Raw genomic sequence first — 19272 nt, forward strand, 5'->3', positions numbered from 1 at the left:
GGGGATTGTACCACTGTACGCTATCAACACTAGAGCTAAGTAGATGTCACGTTCACAGTAAATGATGTGGAACACAACTGCTGATTTCTTAGGACTTTGATCTTTTATTAAGACACTTAGATGGAACTGAGACTTCAGTTCCAGAATTACAGTTACTGTTTCTTTAAATAATAAACGGTTTGTTTCATTTAGCATTGACAAGGTTCAGAATTCATTAGAGTCCGTTATTCTTGTTAACAGTTCAAATTATAAGAGATTATATACATTGGAATTATCAGTAGCAAGAATGGTGCAGCAAAACTTAAATAGTACTTGTTTTGAGGGATGCTGTAGCAGGCTTGCTGAACAACTTGACAGCAGACTTTAGTATGAAGAAATAAGATTATCTGTAGCAAGACAGGTACAGCTGAACTTGAATAATACTTGATTTGAGGAAAGCTGTAGCAGGATTGCTGGACAACTTGATAGCAGACTTTAGTATGAAGAAATAAGATTATCTGTAGCAAGACAGGTACAGCTGAACTTGAATAATACTTGATTTGAGGAAAGCTGTAGCAGGATTGCTGGACAACTTGATAGCAGACTTTAGTATGAAGAAATAAGATTATCTGTAGCAAGACAGGTACAGCTGAACTTGAATAATACTTGATATGAGGAAAGCTGTAGCAGGCTTGCTGGAGAACTTGATAGCAGACTTTAGTAAGTTGAAATAAAGCTTTAGCATTGTTAGCTCTAAACTCAGAGACTGTAAATTACTTAACTTCTAGAAGTAGAGGGATTGTGTCCCCAGCTCTCCTCAGAGGCGGTTGCTTCAGTGAATGGTTGCCGAGAGTGCTGGTAGCTGTCTGTGATGAGGAGAGATGATGGGGACTTGAATATTCCTCCAGTCCGGTCTAGTAGCGAGTGGTCGTCTCAGCGAGGTATGTGAGCCGGTGAGTTTGGAGCGGTACGCGTTTCAATAATCCAGCGTCTATCAGCTGGTGCGGTCGCATTAAATAGCAGACCGCGGCAATGGGGGTGTGGCTAAGCTCCGTCAAACCCGGAAGTATGAGGAGACATCGGGAGGCTTAAGGCCTGACAGTAGATAGCTCTACCAAACGTGAGTAGGACCATATCGATTTTCTATACTGTATTTAACCCCTATTTTGGGACATACCGCACCATTAGTTGTCATCTTTATCTATTTCATATGAACTTTAAGGATTTATTTATACTACATTGAGGAATACACCTACTATCATTACTGTACCATCCTCCACGGACATGTTTCCAATTCTGTATTTATCCTCCTTACAGACATTTTATTTTTGGACTTTTTAACTATTGTGCATATATTTTCTACTTCTCCAGTTTGTCATATGTGATAGTAGTATACTACCTTTATATTCTTATGGCGCTACCTTTTCATTTATCTGATTTTACCATCTTTTGGGAGACATCCTAATTTCTCTTTTCTTTTGTCTTGCAAACCTCCTCTCGGGAAGCCTTATGCACCATAGTTTCTACAGCAGTTTCTAAGAGTTACCGCCATGCTATAACATCTCCCAACAAACATTGAATTGAATGGCTAAACATGACTTCTGCTGCCACTGATGCTACATGAGTCTCCGGTAAGTTAAAAAACGTATATATATATCTCCCGACGCAAATTATGATCAGGAAGATTTTATCATTAATGACCAAACATGCTTAAAAAAAAATCTATTTCAGGGCTAATGACAAAATAGAGAATTGTCAGGAAATGAAAGCGAATTCAGAATTTTAGCCTGAAATAGCTGAACTGGCAGCATAACTGTCTTTCAGAATTTTTACAGTTTGGCTATTGTGACCTTAAATTTTAAATACACTTTAACAGTTCTTACTTCAGTGAATAACTCTGTCTGTGTTATTGCAAAGACATGGGAGAATGTCTGGACTGCTAACACTCCAAGAGTTATTCAATGAATTCCAAATCTTAGCAAACAAGAGGCTGAAACTGCTGATTTGGAGACATTCTTCAACTTCGCTATTGTAGCCTCAGTTCTGCTATAATTATTTCTGAAGTTAGGGAATAACCATGTGCTTTCTACATAATCCTTATATCAGCCTACTTCAGAACTGGGTCAATGATCAGTTAAGGATTTCTAAGATTTAACATAGGGAGGATAAACCGTCATTACCAAATTTGTGCACTGGGGTATCCTCAAATCCTAACCTAATGTTAGATAATGTAAGACTTGAAGGTCTATGCAGAGCATCTAAACTCAAATTTTATTACATATTAATGCATTGGCTTTGGTGCACAGATACTATCTATTTTCTTAAAGGGACACTGTAGGCACTGCATCTGCTACATTTAATTAAACTGATTATAGTGTCCAGAGTTCCCAAGTTCCATAATTTCATTCAGAATTAAACAGTTTTTCATATTTTAATGTTTCAATGCTAACTTAGAGTGCCCAGCAGCCCCTCCCCTCTGTGCTGCTTCAGCGAATGAGGAAGTACTAGCATGAGCAGCAATGGGTAGCTATGATTGGCTGATAGTGTCAGCTGTCTGTTTTTAGCCTATCAGAGCTCCAACTAACGGTATGAAGGGTATGACTTCAAGGAAGTGTGTAATCTCTGCCAGGGGAGGGCTGGCAGCCTTAGGCCTGGGGGGCAAAACCAGTCAAGTGGCCCATTGCACCACCAAATCAGTTCACCATCCATGCCCACCTTTTCCTGGTTTTATAACGGATATTGATGTTATACTAATCAGTAGCTCTTTGCCATACCCGCTCCTTCACGGCTCTGACTTTCAATGTTGTCAGAGTGCAGGCTGAGAATCTCTGAGCCTGTGCTCTGACTCACTAACTGAGCACCGGAACCACGAGGGAGAGGATATGATTTGACTGCACCTACTGCTGGTGCGCACCAGTGGACCACCAGCGAATCGTTTAAATTAAATATGCTGGTGTACCCAACTTGTGAGCTGTGTTGGCCGCCGGGCGCCTCTATTGTCATGGCACCCTGTGTGACCGCACAGCTTGCACACCCCAACGGCTGGCCCTGCCGACACACACTGATGTAACTACTTAGACAGCCCTCAATATTAATACAGACATCAGAGTAAACACCAATAAACTGTGGAAACAGAGCTGATCCCCCCAAATTTATAAAGATTTGCTTAGTGGATTTATTGTAAGATTAAATCATGCCTCCTCCTCTCTCTGCTCTGTCGGCTGGGAGGAAGTGAAGAGTAATCACATTCTCCCAGCACAGCACAGCCACCTGTGGCCTGCATGGGGAACAGCTGTTTAATGTAATGCTTGCAGGACAGCCAGCTGCCGCAGAACCTCTTTGTTCCCGTCTCTGCAAAGGGCTCCAGGCACTGCTTGTTGTGAGTGTGAGCCACTGTAAATTAGGTGCAGAGGGCACTTGCACTGCGGTAAAGACGGGTCTGGGCAGGAGGAGAGTGCAGTGCAATCAGCACACTCCCCTCCTGTGGGTCTCCAGTAGACTGGTGCACCTGCCCAGGATCAGAGCCGGTGCAAGGATTTTTGCCGCCCTAGACAAAATAAAAATTTGCCGCCCCCCCCATGTGACATCACAATGCCCCACCCATATGATCTGCCATATGAACTAACGCCAATGCTGCACACAGTGTGTGTTTACATTAAAAAGCCTGCAGGGACCAGCTATAGACACTAGAACCACTTCATTAAGCTATAGTGTCCATTTAATGTGAGGTAAATTATAGATTAGTGTCACTAATAATATACTAGATTGCCTACTTACAACCAGATGAGGATGATGATGGGCTGCAGTTTGGCTCCACTGGTCTGGTGTAGAACAGGATCTCTGGAGGCTGTTTGCAACTGTGGTCACAAAATTCAATGTTCTGGGATAATTGGAAGCAGCTCCATTTTTTGGGGCCCCTTACACAGCTCAAGGTCTGGGCCCCAGGGCCTGAAGGTGAGTATGCCCATAAGGCCCACTCATAAGTCCACTTATATGTTCCACCCACCCATGAGTTCGCTCACAGGGAGTGGAGTGTGTAGGGGATGTGTTATGTGTTATTGTAGAGGATCTAATATGTGTGCTTATGGTATGTAGTGTATAGGGATACCAGTTTGTGCAGGTGATGCAGTGTGTTTGTGTGTAGTGGAAGCAGTGTGTATTTGTGTATAAGGGATGTATTATGTGTTTCTGGTTGTGTGTAAGGGATGCATTGTGTGAATCTGTGTTTGTATGCATAAGGGATGCAAGGTGTGTGTCTGTATGTGTGTGCATTGAGTGTAAGAGATGCATTGTGTTTCTGTGTGTATGTAAGAAAAGCAGTGTGTGTGTGTTTGCATTGTCTGTTTTTGTGTATGTGTGCAAAGGATGCATTGTCCTTGTGTGTAAGGGTTGCATTGTGTGTGTGTGTAATGGATGCATTGTGTGCTTCTCTGTAAGTAAGGGAAGCATGTTGTGTTTCTGTGTATGTATAGGGATGCATTGTGTGTTTCTGTGTATGTATAGGGATGCATTGTGTGTGTGTGTGTGTGTGCACGCATAGTGTGAAAGAGCTCCCTGTCTTGCCCCCTGTCCTATAGAGCTGTCCCTTCTGTCCCCTAGAGCTCTCCCCCACCCTCCCTTAGCGGTCTCTTCTCATACTCACCCACCCTCCCTGTGCTCTTCTCATCCCCCTTCCACCCTCCCTGTGTTCTTCTCACTCCTCCCTGTGTTCTTCTTACCCCCCTCCTCCCTGTGTTCTTCTTACTCCCCCCTTCTTCTTCTTAACCCCCCTACTTCTTCTTACTCCCCCTTCTTCTTACCCCCTCTTCTTCTTATTCTTACACCCCCCTTCTTCTTACCCCCTTCTTCTTCTTACTCCCCCTTCTTCTTCTTACCCCCTTCTTCTTCTTACTCCCCCTTCTTCTTCTTACTCCCCCTTCTTCTTCTTAACCCCCCTACTTCTTCTTACTCCCCCTTCTTCTTACCCCCTCTTCTTCTTATTCTTACACCCCCCTTCTTCTTCTTACTCCCCCTTCTTCTTCTTACTCCCCCCTTCTTCTTCTTACTCCCCCCTTCTTCTTCTTACTTCCCCCTCTCCTTCTTACTCCCCCCTCTCCTTCTTACTTCCCCTTCTTCTTCTTACTCCCCACTCTTTTTCTTACTCCCCCTTCTTCTTACCCCCCTCTTTTTCTTATCTCCCCTATTTTTCTTACTCCCCCTTCTTCTTCTTACCCCCTTCTTTTTCTTATCTCCCCTCCTTCTTATTCCCCCTCTCCTTACTCCCCCTCCCCTTCCCCCCTCTTTTTCTTATCTCCCCTCCTTCTTACTCCCCCTCCCCCTCTTCTTACTCCCCTTCCCCCTCTTCTTCTTACTTCCCCTTCTTCTTCTTACCCCCCTCTTTTTCTTATCTCCCCTCCTTCTTACTCCCCCCTCTTCTTACTCACCCCCTTCTTTTTCTTATCTCCCATCCTTCTTACTCCCCCTCCCCCTCTTCTTATTCCCCCTCTCCCTCTTCTTACTCCACATCCCCCTCTTCTTCCCCCTTTTTCTTATCTCCCCTCCTTCTTACTCCCTCCTCTTCTTACTCCCCCTCCCCCTCTTCTTATTCTCCCTCTTCTTACTCCCCCTCCCCCTCTTCTTACTCCCCCTCCCTCTCTTCTTACTCCCCCTCCCTCTCTTCTTCTTACTCCCCCTCCCTCTCTTCTTCTTACTCCCCCCTCCCCTCTTCTTACTCCCCCTTCCCCTCTTACTCCCCCCTTCCCTCTTCTTACTCCCCCTCCCTTCTTCTTACTCCCCCCTCCCCTCTTACTCCCCCCTCCCCTCTTCATACTCCCCCCTCCCCCTCACTCTCCCCCTCTTCTTACTCTCCCCCCTCCCCTCTTCTTACTCCCCCCTCCCTCCTCTTACTCCCCCTCCCCCCTTCTTACTCCCCCCTCACCTCTTCTTACTCCCCCCTCCCCTCTTCTTACTCCCCCCTCCCCTCTTCTTACTCCCCCTCCCCTCTTCTTACTCCCCCTCCTCCCCTCTTACTCCCCCTCTCCTCTTCTTACTCCCCCCTCTTCTTATTCCCCCCTCCCCTCTTCTTCCTCCCCCACCTCCCCTCTTACTCCCCCTCCCCTCTTCTTACTCCCCCCTCTTCTTAGTACCCCCCTCCCCTCTTCTTACTGCCCTCCTCCCCTCCTCTTACTCCCCCCTCCCCTCTTCTTACTCCCCCTCCCCCTCACTCTCCCCCTCTTCTTACTCTACCCCCTCCCCTCTTCTTACTCCCCCCTCCCATCCTCTTACTCCCCCCTCCCCTCTTCATACTCCCCCTCTTCCCCTCTTACTCCCCCCTCCCCTCTTCTTACTCCTCCATCCCCTCTTCCTACTCCCCCTCCTCCCCCTTACTCCCCCTCCCCTCTTCTTACTCCCCCTCTTTTTATTCCCTCCTCCCCTCTTCTTACTCCCCCCTCCCCTCTTCTTACTCCCCCTCCTCCCCTCTTACTCCCCCTCCCCTCTTCTTACTCCGCCTCCCCTCTTCTTACTCCCCCCTCCCCTCTTTTTACTCCCCCCTCCCCTCTTCTTACTTCCCCTTCTCCCCTCTTACTCCCCCTCCCCTCTTACTCCCCCTCCCCTCTTCTTACTCCCCCCTCTTCTTATTCCCCCCCTCCCCTCTTCTTACTCCCCCCTTCCCCCCTCTTCTAACTCCCCCTTCCCCCTCTTCTTCTTACCCCCTCCCCTGTAGCGTGGCCGAGCTGCTCTCCGGTCCGCGGTGCCCGGCCGGAGTGATGGGAAGGTGCACACTGAGTGTGCACTTTCTGTCAGTCCGGCCGGTTACAGGAAACAGAAACTCCTGTTCCGCGCGGAGTTTCTGTTTCCTGTAACCGGCCGGACTGACAGGAAGTGCACACTCAGTGTGCACCTTCCCATCACTCCGGCCGGGCACCGCGGACCGGAGAGCAGCTCGGCCACGCTACAGGGGAGGGGAGGGAGGGGAGAAGCAGCTGCAGCCGTCTGAGGCTCTTTACAGAGCGCTCAGGCGGCTGCAGCATTTAAAGGGCCGGCCCGCCGCGGCCGGTCCTAAAAGAATTTTGGGCGGCCTGGGGGGCAATTGCCTCCCTGCCCCCCGGCCCAGCCCGCCCCTGATCTCTGCCTTGGCCACACCTCCAGAAGAGGCTGGACTGTGGGTGGCCTTGATCCCTTATTTAGTGTTTAACTGCTCTAAAATGGTTTAACATTGTATGGAGAGACAGTGCCAGGAGATTCCAGGCATCATAACCAATTCAAAGAGATGAAATGATTATAGTGATGGCATTGTTTACATCAGCCCGAAAACACTTCTCAGCCACTATAACTGCTTCCTCTTTACGTCTTTTGATCTTCTAAGGAGTTCGTGTTCACAGTCATCATGTAATATACAAAGAATTAGAATGCACACTATAACCACTGCAAAGTCAATTTGACAAAAAAAACTTTATTCAAACAAATAAAACAAAACAAACAATATACCAAACTCATGGACAAAAACAAGGCAAGGCACTTTATACAATGGTAATTACCATAATTTTCACAAGCCCAAGAGGACAGAACACGAGCCACCTGGCTTTCTGAGGGGTGTGATTACATAGGGCTCAAATAATGCTTCTCATTCAGAAGCATTATAATCAGAGCTTCTCCACAAGAGCCAATAAATTGGATTGCAGCAATTTCCACACCTATCCCATATGTCTTCATTACTTTGCTTAGAGAAACGTCTGATTGGGCAAGAGTCATTCGGATTGATGACTTCACCAGTAGAACCTTTCCTGCTTCGGGGAGTCCAAACACCGGAATAAAGTTATTATTGATTTTAATTATTTAAAAAAAAAAAAAACAGCCACAGGGAGTGGATGGGGCTATGCAAACATGCATGCACTCAAAGCAACATAGGGTAATTAAAAAACAAAAACAAATATTTACTGGGTTGAAGGAAAAAGCTGCCAAAGTTCTTGTTTTTTCTGTAAAAAAAAGAGTGTGCTGTAGTTGTCGCGAGTTCGGTACGGAAACCGGGACCCCTGTGTGCCTGATGATCTGAGTCAACCTCGTGGAAATGAAACAATCAGGGCCTGGTGCAGGGTAGCCACACGTCCCCTGGTGTTGAGCACCAGGGTTTGTGCTGCCCAGGGGTCAAGTCCTGGAGAAAAAAGTGTGGGAACTCACCCATGATTCCCCCCCCCCCCCCCCCTAAAAAGAAAAAAATTACACTCCTATGCATATAGTGCAGTTCAGGGTGTGTATAATGAATGTACTGTGTTTGTAGTGAGTGCAGTCTGTATAATAAATGTAGTGTTTTTGTAGTGAGTGCAGAATGTGTATAATGAATTTAGTGTCTGTAGTGAGTGCAGAATGTGTATAATGAATTTAGTGTTTGTAGTGACTGCAGAGTGTGTATAGTGAATGTAGTGAGTTTGTAGTGAGTGCAGAGTGTGTATAATGAATGTAGTGTGTTTGTAGTGAGTGCAGAGTGTGTATAATGAATGTAGTGTGTTTGTAGTGAGTGCAGAGTGTGTATAATGAATGCAGTGTGTTTGTAGTGAGTGCAGAGTGTGTATAATGAATGTAGTGTGTTTGTAGTGAGTGCAGAGTGTTTATAATGAATGCAGTGTGTCTGTAGTGAGTGCAGAGTGTGTATAATGAATGCAGTGTGTTTGTAGCGAGTGCAGAATGTGTATAATTAATGTAGTGTGTCTAGTGAGTGCAGTGTGTATAATGAATGCAGTGTGTTTGTAGTGAGTGCAGAGTGTGTATAATGAATGTAGTGTGTTTGTAGTGAGTGCAGTGTGTGTATAATGAATGCAGTGTGTTTGTAGTGAGTGCAGAGTGTGTATAATGAATGTAGTGAGTGCAGTGTGTATAATAAATGTAGTGTGTTTGTAGTGAGTGCAAAGTGTGTATAATAAATGTAGTGTGTTTGTAGTGAGTGCAGAATGTGTATAATGAATGTAGTGTGTCTAGTGAGTGCAGTGTGTATAATGAATGCAGTGTGTTTGTAGTGAGTGCAGAGTGTGTATAATGAATGTAGTGAGTGCAGTGTGTATAATAAATGTAGTGTGTTTGTAGTGAGTGCAGAGTGTGTATAATGAGTGCAGTGTGTTTGTAGTGAGTGCAGAGTGTGTATAATGAGTGCAGTGTGTTTGTAGTGAGTGCAGAGTGTGTATAATGAATGTAGTGTGTTTGTAGTAAGTGCAGAGTATGTATAATGAATGTAGTCTGTTTGTAGTGAGTGCATAGTGTGTATAATGAATGCAGTGTGTGTAGTGAGTGCAGTGTGTATAATTAATGTAGTGTATTTGTAGTGAGTTCAGAGTGTGTATAATGAATGTAGTGTGTTTGAAGTAAGTTCCGAGTGTGTATAGTGAATGTAGTGTGATTGTAGTGAGTGCAGAGTGTGTATAGTGAATGTAATGTGTTTGTAGTGAGTGTAGAGTGTGTATAATGAATGTAGTGTGTTTGTAGTGAGTGCAGTGTGTATAATAAATGTAGTGTGTTTGTAGTGAGTGCAGAGTGTGTATAATGAATGTAGTGTGTTTGTAGTGAGTGCAGTGTGTATAATAAATGTAGTGTGTTTGTAGTGAGTGCAGGGTGTGTATAATGAATGCAGTGTGTGTGTGTGCTGGAAGATGTGCGTGCGTGCGTGTGTGCTGGATGATGTGGGTGTGTGCTGGATGATGTGTGTGTGCGCTGGATGATGTGGGTGTGCGCTGGATGATGTGGGTGTGCGCTGGATGATGTGTGTGTGTGTGTGCTGTATGATGTGTGTGTGTGTGTGCTGTATGATGTGTGTGTGTGTGTGCTGGATGATGTGTGTGTGTGTTTGTGCTGGATGATGTGTGTGTGTGTGTGTGCGCTGGATGATCTGTGTGTGTGTGTGCTGGATGATCTGTGTGTGTGTGTGTGCGCTGAAGGATGTGTGTGTGTGTGCTGGATGATCTCTGTGTGTGTGTGTGTGCTGGATGATGTGTGTGCAGTGGCGTACACACGATCCATGGGGCCCCGGTGCGAAAATTGATCTGTGGACCCCCCCCCCCCACACGCTTACTCTGCACGGGCCTGGGCCGCAACACATGGTGCGACCCCTGTGACCGCGTGATGTAAGCCAGTGCATGCAGATACACAAAGACTTAAAGGACCACTATAGGCACTCTGATCACTTCAGCTCAATGAAGTGGTCTGGGTGCCAGTTCCCTCTAGTTTTAACCCTGCAGCTGAAAACATAGCAGTTTCAGAGAAACTGCTATGTTTCACTAAGGGTTAATCCAGCCTCTAGTAGCTGTCTCACTGACAGCCGCTAGAGGAGCTTCCGCGATTCTCACTGTGAAAAATCACAGTGAGAAGACGCTGGACGTCCATAGGAAAGCATTGAGTAATGCTTTCCTATGGGCAGTTTCAATGCGTTCCCGGCTTCGCTGCGCATGCGCATTCGGAGCTGAGAGGCGGATCAGGGCGGAGAGATCCCCAGCGCAAAGGGAGCCCGGCGCTGGAGAAAGGTAAGTGCTGAAGGGGTTTTTACCACACACACACTCTTACGAACAGACACATACACACTAGCTAACAGACACACACATTTACTGACAGACACACTTAGTGACAGACATACATACACTCTCACTGACAAACACACACTCACTAACAGACACACACAAATTAACACACTCAGTAAGACACACACTGACACACAAACACACACACACTGACACTCACTAGCAGACACACACAACTAACACACACTAACAAACACACAAAAACTAACACTCACTGACACTCACTAGCAGACGCACACAAACTAACACACTCAGTAACAGACACACACACTAACACACACTGAGGGCTGCACACAGAGGGTGCTGCACACAGAGGGCAAGGGGGCTGCACAGAGAAGGGGGAATGAACTGCACAGAGGGGGAAGGGGAATTCACACAGGGGGTGGGGGCTGCACACAGAGAGGGAAAGGGGGCTGCACACAGAGAGGGAATGAACTGCACAGAAGTGGGAAAGGGGGAATCACAGAGGGGGTAAAGGGGTTCAAACAGGAGGAAAGGATGCACAAAGGGGGATGGGCAGCACACAGGATTGCCAATGGACTCACTGTGGTGGGGATTAAGGACTTTAAAATACTACAACAATGCAATGCAATGCAAAAAAAAACAAAAAACAACAACAACAATACACCTTCCTATTTGTTGTCCCCTCACTTTGGCTTACCTTGGGTCAAAGAGGGGAGACACAATGATCTGGACCTGGCCTGACTGTGGGGACTCTGCTCTGCACGATGCACAGCAACACTCAGTGTCTGCTACTTCCTGCTGTCAGACAGTGGCAGTGCTGAAGGGCTGCTGCCTGCTGGAGAGGCAGTGAGGGAGATCTGATTTCCTGCGGAGCAGGAGGAGAAGGTTCCTTCCTGGCTGCCTTACCACCTCCACGTTCCCCCCTGGGCTCCACCCCCACCCCCACTACCTGCACCACCCAGTCAGACAGCATACCGGCCCCAGCTTACCTGCTGCATCAGTCACTGAGTCTGAGACTCAGAGCAGCCAGCCAGCTATCTGCCGAGGCCGCCCACAGCACCAGGAAGAATGTTATTATCTGACAGTAACAGCAGGGGCCCACAACCCCCCCTCCCTCCCTGCTTCTTACCTTGTCAGGGAGGGGGGAGATCGCCTGGTGGTCCGGTGGAGGGAAGCAGCCGCTGCACACAGGGGCCCATCACACGCTGTGTTCCCTCTGAGGCTCTAACTCTCGCGAGACTCGCCTGTGCGGAGCGTTGCCATGGTAACCCGTGGTCTCGCGAGAGTTAGAGCCGGAGAGGGAACACAGCGTGTGATGGCCCCTGTGTGCAGGTAGCAGGGCAGGTCCTGCAGGACTGGGAACGGGAACGGCGTTCCTGCTTTGGAAAAAGTGCAGGAACGCCGTTCCCATGCGTTCCTGCAGGACTCGAGCCCTGAGTGCTGCCACATACCAGGGCCCTTATGCAGCCTTTGCAGATCCCAGGAACCAGGAGAAAATATGCAGACCTCCCTGGTCTGGATAAGGAGGCTCTGCAGCAGATCTTTATCCAGTACTGAAACAAGGCAAGACTAGAACGGGCACCAAACAAGATAAGACAAGACTAGACGAACCCAGAACCAGAGAAGGATAGAAAGCAGAACCCAGAACATGTACACAAGACATGAGGGAAAACCAGTACAAGGCAGGACAGGACTGTACATGGACTGGGAATACAAAATAAAACAAGACAAGATATATAAGGCAACAAGAGGAGACATAACTAAGTACTAATATGTGCAATAAACATTGGAGATTTAGACATACATAAATGACCAAGATGTATGCAGCCCACCACTGCGTCAAAGTACTCCAATTACGGTGGGTTCCTATACTGCCTAGATATGCATGACCAAATAAACAATAATAAAACACACACACGCCACTCAGGGGTGAGGCCAGGGGGAGGACATTAGGTCCCCCCCTTATTAGTATTTAGGGCCCCCACCCACCGCTCAGGAGTGGGGGCCAGGGGGGAGGACATTAGGTCCCCCCCCCTTATTCCAATTTAGGGCCCCCACCCGCCGCTCAGGGGTGGGGGCCAGGGTGGAGGACATTAGGTCCCCCCCCCTTATTCCAATTTCGGGCCTCCACCCGCCGCTCAGGGGTGGGGGCCAGGGTGGAGTACATTAGGTCCACCCCCCTTATTAGTATTTAGAGCCCCCACCCACCACTCAGGGGTGGGGGCCAGGAGGGAGGACATTAGGTTCCCCCCTTATTAGTATTTAGGGCCCCCACCCGCCTCTCAGGGGTGGGGGCCAGGGGGGAGGACATTAGGTCCCCCCCCCTTATTTTACTGTAGGGCCCCCACCCGCCGTTTAGGGGTGGGGGTCAGGGGGGAGGACATTAGGTCCCCCCCCTTATTAGCATTTAGGGCCCCCACCCATCGGCCAGGGGTGGGGGCCGGGGGAAAGGACAATAGCCCCCCCCCATCATTTTACTTTAGGGTCCCCACCTGCTGCTCACAGGCTGCTCACTGTTTACTAGACATGCCCCTACTTGCGGTTTAGCGAGTAGGGGCAAAATTTACTAATACTAAGTAATTTTTACTTAGTATTAGTAAATTTGTCTGAAAGACCAATTTAGGTCTTTCAGCCTTTTGGTAGATAACTCCGTGGAAATTAGGGAGTTATCTACTAAGCGGCTGCAAGAGAAGTCCCGAAATGTCGAAGTTCTGAAGTTGCCGTAGTTCCAAAGTGTTGAAGTCCCGAATTGCGAAAGTCCCGAATTTCAGAATGCCGAACCGAACCGAAAATTTTCCCCATGCACATGCCTAATCACTCCCTCTCTATATCCTCCTGGAGATCTGCTCTATAGAACTGAACACAATACTCTAGGTGAGATCTTACCAGGGATCTATAAAGTACTATCACTACCTCTCTATATCCTCCTGGAGATCTGCTCTATAGAACTGAACACAATACTCTAGGTGAGATCTTACCAGGGATCTATGAAGTACTATCACTACCTCTCTATATCCTCCCTGGAGATCTGCTCTATAGAACTGAACACAATACTCTAGGTGAGATCTTTCCAGAGATCTATAAAGTACTATCACTACCTCTTTATATCCTCCTGGAGATCTGCTCTATAGAACTGAACACAATACTCTAGGTGAGATCTTACCAGGGATCTATAAAGTACTATCACTACCTCTCTACATCCTACTGGAGATCTGCTCTATAGAACTGAACACAATACTCTAGGTGAGATCTTACCAGGGATCTATAAAGTACTATCACTACCTCTCTATGTCCTCCTGGAGATCTGCTCTATAGAACTGAACACAATACTCTAGGTGAGATCTTACCAGCGATCTATAAAGTGCTATCACTACCTCTCTATGTCCTCCTGGAGATCTGCTCTATAGAACTGAACACAATACTCTAGGTGAGATCTTACCAGGGATCTATAAAGTACTATCACTACCTCTCTATGTCCTCCTGGAGATCTGCTCTATAGAACTGAACACAATACTCTAGGTGAGATCTTACCAGCGATCTATAAAGTGCTATCACTACCTCTCTATGTCCTCCTGGAGATCTGCTCTATAGAACTGAACACAATACTCTAGGTGAGATCTTACCAGGGATCTATAAAGTGCTATCACTACTTCTCTATATCCTCCTGGAGATCTGCTCTCTAGAACTGAACACAATCTTACCAGGGATCTATAAAGCTACATTACATCCTACATTACATTATATCCTCCTAGAGATCTGCTCTCTAGAACTGAACACAATACTCTAGGCACTGACCCAGTCGTAGGGTTCGCAGCTGCAACCAGGCCCGCCACTCCAAGGGGCCAGGGCCACCCTGCGGACCCCTGCGATCGGGTGCCCGCCATGTTGCGCCCCATGTGTTGCGACCCCGGCCCGCGCGCCGCACGTTAATGGGCCCATCGGATGGCCCATGCTGTTAGGGCCACCCGATGGCAATGAATATCCAGGGGGCCCGATCAGCGCTGCGGCATTTTAATAGCGCAACCGGCGATCTATAAAGTGCTATCACTACCTCTCTATGTCCTCCTGGAGATCTGCTCTATAGAACTGAACACAATACTCTAGGTGAGATCTTACCAGGGATCTATAAAGTACTATCACTATGTCACGGTAATATACCCCAACACGCAGGAATAGTTCACAGTCAAGAGACAAGAAACAGAGTTCGTCTACCGGACCTTAGAATGGCCGGACTAGGACGAGAGAAAGACAGAGTCAGAACAAGCCGAGGTCAAGGGAACTGAGAGACAGCGTAACGTAGAACAAGCCGAGGACTGGTACACAGAGGACAAAACAGCGGATAAGCAAGCAAGGATAAGGAGAGAGCGGAGTCAGGAACAAAGCCAAGGTCAAGCACCAAAAAACCAACTGAACGATACAAGCACTAAAGGGAACTGGACAGAAACCACGATAGGGCAAGGAGCAAGGGGAAACAGGTGAGTATAAAAACCCTAAGGTTCACTTTGATTGGCTCCTGTCATATCCACGCCCCCAAAACGTGAGTGAATGGGGAATGTGGCCTGACAGGGGCCAATGGGAGACTGATTCTAATTTAGTCTCCCACTGTCCCTTTAAGAGCGCGCCCGAGACGCGCGGCGCGCTCTTAGTGTCGGGCGGGACATGTGACCGCTTCTCGCGGTCACTGCCCGCCTGACTGATCCCATCGTTGGCTGAGCCGCGCGCGGCTCGTGCAGGAGCAGGACCGCGCGCGGCGAGAAGGGAGGACCCCGGCCGGCCCCTGGAGAGGGTAAGTACCGCTACAGTACCCCCCCCTGAAGACACGCCCACCGGGCGGGGAGGAGCAGGCCTGGCAGGAAAACGAGCGTGGAAAGAACGCACAAGGCGAGGAGCGTGAACAGCGTCAGCGGAAATCCAACTGCGTTCCTCAGGCCCATAGCCCTTCCAATGTACCAGATATTGGAGGCGACCCCGAAGCAAGCGAGAGTCAATTACAGCCGCCACTTCAAACTCCTCATGGCCCTCCACCGAAACCGGAGGAGGAGGGGGGATATGCCGAGTAAAACGGTTGCACAGGAGGGGTTTTAACAAGGAGGTATGAAACACGTTAGGAATGCGTAGATTTTTTGGAAGATCCAATGCATACGAGACAGGATTAACCACATGTAAGATACGAAAAGGACCAATAAAACGAGGGGCCAACTTCATAGAAGGCACACGAAGACGAATATTGCGAGTAGAAAGCCAAACCCGGTCTCCCACCGCATAGGATGGAGCCGCCCTGCGATGCTTGTCAGCGTGAACCTTCTGGCGAGCAGCTGAGGCCACCAAAGAACACTGAACCTGCTCCCAAGTATTACGTAGACTAGCCAAATGTTCGTCCAGAGCTGGCATGCCCTGTAAGGAGAATGCAGCTGGAAGAACCACGGGATGCCGGCCATAAACAACGTAAAAAGGGCTGTTACCGGAGGATTCATGAGCAGCATTATTACGAGCAAACTCAGCCCAAGGAAGCAGGTCAGCCCAATTGTTCTGATGGTGGGACACGAAACAGCGAAGATACTGCTCCAGAGATTGGTTGGCACGTTCAGCAGCTCCATTAGACTGGGGGTGGTAGGCTGAAGAAAACGAGAGGGAGATACCCATCTCTGCACAAAACGCTCTCCAGAATCTGGAAATAAACTGGCTACCCCTATCGGACACGATCGAAGTGGGAATACCATGCAACCGAAACACCTCCCCGGCAAAGATAGAGGCAAGTTCCTTGGATGATGGCAATTTGACAAGAGACACAAAATGAGCCATCTTAGAAAAACGATCCACAATCATCAGGATGACCGTTTTACCATTAGAGGGAGGTAATTCAACAATAAAATCCATGGATATATTGGACCATGGCCTCTCGGGTATGGGCAACGGATGCAACAACCCACAAGGAACTCTGTGGGAGGACTTCATACTGGCACAAGTGCTACAGGCATTAACGTAATCGGTGACGTCCTTGCGCAAGGAAGCCCACCAGAAATATCTAGAAACTGCTGAGACTGTCTTAGAAATACCAGGGTGTCCAGCAGTTCTAGTGTCATGATATAATGACAAGATGTCTCGTCTCTCTGGTATATCAACGAATAGCTTATCAGCAGGCCTCTCCTCAGGAGCCAAGTTTTGTTTAGCCTGAATAGTCTGTAAGAGAGAAGACGAAATAGAAAGAACAGTAGTCGCTATTATTCTGTCAGGCGGAATGACAGGGGTAACATCGACCTCGAGTTTGTCAGTAGTCTCGAATTGTCTGGACAGAGCGTCAGCTTTAGTATTACGATCACCCGGTCTGTAAGTGATTATGTAATTAAAACGAGACAAAAACAGAGACCACCTGGCCTGCCTAGAAGACAATCTTTTTGCTTCACTAAGGTATGAGAGGTTTTTGTGATCCGTTAAAATGAGGATAGGATCCCTGGTACCCTCTAGCAGATGTCTCCATTCCTTGAGCGCCAAAATGATAGCAAGGAGTTCACGATTGCCTACATCATAATTCCTCTCTGCTTTGGACATCTGTCTGGAAAAGAAGCCACAAGGGTGTAACGGCTTTTCAGGTGAATCTCTTTGAGACAAGATAGCACCTACCCCTATCTCAGAAGCATCAACCTCAAGAATAAAGGGCAGTGAAGGGACAGGATGCTGTAAAACAGGAGCAGAGGCAAATGTAGCTTTCAAGAATTCAAAGGCCTCGAGTGCTTCTGGTTTCCAGACATGAGTATTACCATCCTTCTTGGTCATTCTGGTTATAGGCGCTACAATGGCAGAAAACCCTTTAATAAAACGCCTATAATAATTAGAGAACCCCAGAAAACGCTGAATGGCTTTCAAACCCTGGGGCAGAGGCCATTCCATAATGGCAGACAGTTTCTTGGGATCCATACGAAAACCCTTGGCAGAGATTATATAACCCAAGAATTGGACTTCAGATTGATCAAATGAACATTTTTCGAGTTTGCAATAGAGACCGTTAACCAGAAGAGTTCTCAACACTAATTTAACATGCATGTGATGAGTCTGTAAATCATTAGAATAAATTAATATGTCGTCCAAGTATACTATAACGAATGTATGTATAAATTGACGTAGGACATCATTAATAAATTCTTGAAAAACTGCTGGGGCGTTACAAAGACCAAAGGGCATCACAGTGTACTCGTAGTGGCCACTCCTGGTATTGAAAGCAGTCTTCCACTCGTGATCCTTTTTGATACGTATGAGGTTGTAAGCACCCCTAAGGTCCAATTTAGTAAAAACTGTGGCCTGTTTAAGCCTATCAAAAAGTTCTGTGATCAAAGGTATGGGATATGCATTTTTGACGGTGATTTTATTAAGGCCCCTATAGTCAATACAAGGCCTTAATTCGCCATCTTTCTTAGACACAAAGAAGAACCCAGCCCCTGCCGGGGAAGAGGATCTTCTTATAAATCCCTTCTCTAGAGATTCCTTGATATATTCCTCCATAACCAGATTCTCCTGAGGAGATAAAGGATATATTCTCCCTTTGGGAGGCATCGTACCAGGTAATAAATTAATAGCACAATCGTAAGGCCTGTGAGGTGGCAATCTTTCAGCCTCCCTTTTATCAAAAACAGATTTAAGAGACAGGTACTGAGAGGGTATGATCGTAGGCACGGGAGGAATATGAGTAGAATTCAAAGGGGTGACTTTAACAACACAAGACTCTTGGCAAGAATCACTCCAAGAAACTATTTGTCCTGACTCCCAATCAATGGGGGGATTATGAGTACGTAACCAAGGATACCCTAACACGAGGTGAGAGGAAGGAGAAGTAATGATCTGAAACCGAATGGTCTCAGAGTGTAACACCCCTGTAGACATATGTAGGGGAACAGTCTCATGTGTGATAATAGGAGAGCATAATGGTCTACCATCTATGGCCTCAACGGCCAAGGGTGTCTCCTTCTCTCTGGTGGGTATGTTATTCTCCTTGACAAAACTGGAATCAATAAAGTTTTCGGCCGCTCCGGAATCAACCAGGGCTAGTATATTCCCTGCTATGCAGTTACTATCAAGGTGCAGGGAAACAGGAAGAAGTAACTTATTAAGAGGCAAATGTGAGGACTGTGATGTCACACCCAAGGCCAGTCCTCTATACGGTCTTAGGTGCGATAGTTTCCCGGACGCACGGGACATTCTTGTCTCATATGACCCCTCCTACCACAATAAAGACAAAGTCCCTCCTTTCTCCTATAAAGCTTTTCAGCGTCGGTAAGTTTAGCAACCCCTAACTGCATAGGTTCCTCCTCAGAACCTTTAGATCCCTCGGGAGTCTCAGCTCTAGGGGAGTTAAAGGGAACAAAATGTCTATTTCTGGACCTGGTATATAACCTGTCACGGATCCTGTTATCTATATCGATAAGATAGTCAATCAGGTCCTCCAGGGGTACAGGGAGGTCCTTAGCTGCTACCTCATCTAAGATAGTATCAGACAGACCTTCCATAAAGGCAGTAGTAAGGCCATTATTAGTCCAATCTACCTGTGAGGCAAGGGTCCGGAACTGAATAGCATAATCGGCTACAGATTTAGATCCTTGCTTTATTCTCATTAATGCCCTGGCGGCATTTTTTGACCTTTTAGTCGTGTCAAATGTTCTACGGAACGCTGTGAGGAAGCTATTAAAGTCGTGTACCATAGGCCCATTAGCCTCCCAAATAGGATTTGCCCATTCTAGTGCCTTATCCGTAAGCTGGTGCATAAGAAAACCCACCTTAGATCTGTCAGTGGGAAATGAAC

The sequence above is a fragment of the Pelobates fuscus genome, chromosome 13, assembly GCF_036172605.1.
Source record: "Pelobates fuscus isolate aPelFus1 chromosome 13, aPelFus1.pri, whole genome shotgun sequence".
NCBI classification, from domain to species: Eukaryota; Metazoa; Chordata; class Amphibia; order Anura; family Pelobatidae; genus Pelobates; species Pelobates fuscus.